The 4,679-nt window shown below is 38.1% G+C and overlaps 1 pseudogene; it reads left to right on the top strand.

Annotated features, from left to right (window-relative positions):
- Positions 1 to 3,293: 3,293 nt before the first annotated feature.
- LOC133733127 (probable carboxylesterase 17) lies at positions 3,294 to 4,354 on the top strand (annotated as a pseudogene).
- Positions 4,355 to 4,679: the final 325 nt, after the last annotated feature.

The raw sequence follows: 4,679 nt of genomic DNA, 5'->3' as shown, positions 1-4,679 counted from the left end.
TTCTTTTGCACGTTGCTATTTTCATCTCCATGATGATCTTGGTTTAAGATTGGATTGATGGCTAAAATGTGAAATTTTCCCATGCTAAGTTGATTTGAAGCAACTCATACTAGAGAATATCAGAGTAATAGCAATTCAAATTTTCTGTTGGTACACTAGCACCCTATGCCTCTTCCATCACGTTGAAAGCAAAACCTAGTAGGAATTTGAAAAACTCCGTAATCTTTCAGCCAAACCAGATCTATTCTACACAATCCTCATTTCTTGACTTCATTTACGAAATTTTCCGGCCGCAACTTCAAAAGCTTCAGCACGCTGAATCACATATGAACAGAAGCAGTTCACATTTCTGAACTATACACCAGAAGCCACAATTTGCTTTTGTAGTGTATAAAGTTATAAACACGGTGAAGGTTACAATCCAAACAAACAGGAAAAAGAACAAATATAAATTGCAGGATTTCTAAGACGTTTCTAGTTCAACGGTATGTTTAACTGCCCTCAGACACAGTGGCGGAACTTGGAGCCCAATCTTGGAGGGGCCAAAAATTAATAGTTTAGTAAATTGGGGCAATGGGGGGGCCATATATATACAAAATTGTTGACTTTATTGGTGTTATACACGGCTGGTTAAGGAAATTTGAAAACATTGGGGGGGCCATGGCCCTCACCCGCCCCTATAAGGATCCGCCACTGCTCAGACAGTCAAGCTCTAGTAAACAGTATCCTTAATTTGGTAATTTTATGGTCATTAGGCTCTGTCCATTGAGTATTGACCCATTAACATGCCCTGCCCGAGCCCTATCAACGATAGGGTGCAGAAGACTATGGGGTACCCCAAGGAGACTAGATGGAGGACGAAGAGCACTGCGTGTGAGTAATCAATCTGTTTGAAAACTGAAACATTTGAAACTGGTGCATCTGTTTAGTCCTAGTTAGCTCTATCCACTCATATAGGTGCTTAACTTGTTACAGTTTAAGTGCTCTATCTCTATGTATGTCAATTATCATCAGTGTGATGGTTATTCATTTTATTAACTGTCTTTGCTTGCATCGTCGAAGCATTGTTATGAGTTTTGTTGATTGGAAACGGACTTCAATTCCGATTTACTGGAAGAAGATTTGCTGATCGAGCATAGTGCAAGTGAGACCAAGAGGATTGGGATTGATTAAGAATCGACCTAAGCGTTTGTATTCTCTCTTTTCTTAAGGCACTATCAATGTCAACACTATTAGTCATTTTCTGGAACAAAATTTTAAAGCATCCTTTCTGTTATGTGTTGTACTGCAGTGTATGTTGCTCCTTTATTTGCAGCTGGGTTTTGGCCCTTCCCCTACCCCTAGCACGTGGCTCATTGCTTTCTGGTCATTGCATGGTGGAGTGGTCAAAAAAAAAAGACAAGAAAGAATAATATAAAGATAAAAAGATGGATGGTATGGCAAGTACCCCATTTGCATTATTGCATATGTCAATTGGCTGTTGGGGATTTCAGGATGAAAGAATCTGTAACTTTATCCACACATTCTTGCATATATATGGGACTTATATCAAGCACAATATATATGACTAGGCACCAACTCACAGGTTTATATACATAAGATCCTTGATTACTTATAGATTATGGATTCCCTGTGGGATCTTGTCTGCAGGTTTAAATTAATCTTATCAATTATCAACGTGGTCATAGTGTGGTATAAAATATTTCGAGTAAAACCGACCTAATACTGCATCTTTAAGACAAGGTTCATCTCTTGCCTTCAAAAGAATTCTCTCAGTTCCTGAATGTGTAAATGCAGTGCAGAATTCATTTCATATTGGCCATGCCAAAAGTAAGGTATTTATCCTAAAGAGATAGAAGAAATTATCTATCCTAAAGAGAAAGAAGAAATTACGTACAGATAGCGCACATAGCATCATGCATGCATACAGCATGGAAGTCTCTGACCAAAAAAAGTTTCGATTGCTTACTAATGTTGTAGGCAGAAATGGCTTTTCTTTTGCAGTAGTTCAACCTTTGTGGAATAATAATGACGTGCAGAAAGATATGGACAGAAGCCAAATATTCCGAGGCAAGTACAATATTTTCAGAGAACAAAATCTAATTTCCAGAATTTTCTTGCACATGGTTGATTATTCCTTCCATTTTTGTGCTCTATTGGTCCTTTTTTCCCCTTTTGGGACAACTTGTACAGGGTGCAGTAATAAAATGTGTCCTAGTTTTGAGGTAATTTTATGGACAAATAGAGTATAAAAAGAAGATGGAATAAGTTGAGCATGAAGAGTCAAAAAGCAACTGAGAAGATAATAAGATATTTGAAGAATAAAGTTATTGACTGAACATTTACATGATGCATCTCCTTAGAATTTTAAGAATATTCATTCCAAAATCAAAATCTATAGGCAACCTTATTAGAGTATAATTCTATGAATTAATTAGATAATGCATATTTCTTAAACTTCGAAAAAAAATTGGGTAAATGATAATGCTTCAATTTAATCCGCAAAGAAAATGCCAAAGGAATATTTGGATTATGGAAATCACAAACCAGCAGCAGCCTGATGATAAGCTTCATCACCGGCCTGTTGAATCCAATTTCATTAATTATCTTCTCATTGCAATCAACTTTTTCAATTTCGCACGAGGGGATGACTGATTGATGGGATGTTCAGGATCAGTTGTTTGATCATGAGTCCAGCTGGATCTAGATAGGCCAATCCATGGTTCTGTAAGTTGTGATCATTGTGATAATTTCTCATGATACTGAGAGATGAGCAAATTGGTATATAGTATTACTCATGAATAACTGATTTTCAGTGACCAAAAGTCAACTAAATAACTCACATGCATGAGAATCAGCAATGACATAATATGCTGAGTTCATAGTCCACTTGTCAGATAAAAAGAAAAGGAGGAATGAAAAAGCTTTCTTTCCTAATGAGCTAGAGCTGGCCTTTGTGATCTTCTATATAAAGAGCTTCAAGGCAATCACATTAGCGGAAAATTCTACAAATATTAACGTATGACATGCATATAATTCCCTTAAAGTGTTAAAATGCGTCATCAAAATAGTAATATTAGTCCTCAAAGTGGTAACATGAGTCTTTAAAGTGATAAAATTTCTTAGTTACGACATGAGTCTTCAAGTGGTAAAATGAGTCCTTAAAGTGGTAAAATGAGTCATCAAAGTGATAAAAATAGTTGATGTATGAGAAACATTAACATACCATAGCCTAACATACCACATTAGCATCCACACCACAAAGACCAGAACACTACTATTCCACACATTGCATGCGATTTAGAAGATCAATGGCAACCATTTCCTTCGATCTACGGCCTAATCTTCAAGCAACTAACAACCATCAACATGGAGGTGTTGTTGAAGAAATTGAAGGCCTTATCAGAGTCCACAAAAATGGATGCATAGAAAGGCCTTCAATTATCCCTAGTGTCCCTTGCACTACTGCAGCAGCTAGAGATGTTGTCATTGACAAATTCACCAACTTGTGGGCGCGTATTTATGTTCCCAGCCATCCCGCGGCCAACAACCTCCCGGTGCTTGTTTACTTTCACGGTGGAGGATTCTGTGTTGGCTCTGCTGCTTGGAGCTGCTACCATGAGTTCCTCAGCAACCTTGCTTGTAAAGCAAGTTGTGTCATCGTCTCTGTTAATTACCGTTTAGCCCCTGAGAACCGTCTCCCTGCTGCCTATGATGATGGTGTCAACGCTGTTATGTGGGTGAAACAACAAGCTCTCAGTCAGAGTTGTGAGCAAAAAAGGTGGTTAAGTCGGTGCAACCTCTCGAGCTTGTTCATAGGTGGTGACAGTGCAGGGGCTAACATAGCCTACAATATTGTCACCACCCAGTTCTCAAATTAATGAACAGTCGGTTTTAAAACCACTGCGTCTCAAAGGTACTGTTTTGATCCAACCTTTCTTTGGAGGTGAAGCGCGTACTTGGTCTGAAAAATATGCAACTCAGCCGCCACAGTCTGGACTAACTCTATCAAACTCCGATGTGTATTGGCGATTGTCACTGCCGTTGGGGGCCAACCGAGACCATCCGTGGTAGTGCAATCCCTTAGCGAATGGTGTGGCCAAGTTGAGGGACTTGAGAATCCCAGCTATAATGGTGTGCGTATCAGAGTTGGATATATTGAAGGATAGGAATTTGGAGCTGTGTAATGCTTTGACTAGCTTGGGAAAAAAGGTGGAAACAGTAATGTACAAAGGGGTTGGGCATGCATTTCAAGTTCTGCATAATTCTCAGCTCTCTCATCCTAGCTAGGACCCAAGAACTAGTGTCCCACATCAAGGCTTTCATAAACCAGTACGTAGTAGCTACTGACTAGCTCATGGATTTGATTTAAAAGTTTGTAATTACATCATTACATGTATGCAATATTTAATTTTCTTTTGATAAACTGTAATTGGAAAGTTAAATTTTAATGTAATATATTTTCATTGGTTTTAAAGAATTTCTTTAACTGTACGTATATGTGAATGTCTATATAGGTTGTTCGACACATCAAGTAGACTCTTGATGACTCCGAAGATTCATTGTTGCTACTTTCTTTCTTTGTGTTTTTTTTTTTGGACAAATGTTGCTAAAAGTTCAGAAATTATTATGGAACTTCTAGCTATATGGGTCAATATTGAGATCTTGGTTCATTGGCT

This window comes from Rosa rugosa, chromosome 1, assembly GCF_958449725.1.
Source record: "Rosa rugosa chromosome 1, drRosRugo1.1, whole genome shotgun sequence".
Taxonomy (NCBI): Eukaryota; Viridiplantae; Streptophyta; class Magnoliopsida; order Rosales; family Rosaceae; genus Rosa; species Rosa rugosa.
This window is presented reverse-complemented; position numbering and strand designations above follow the sequence as displayed.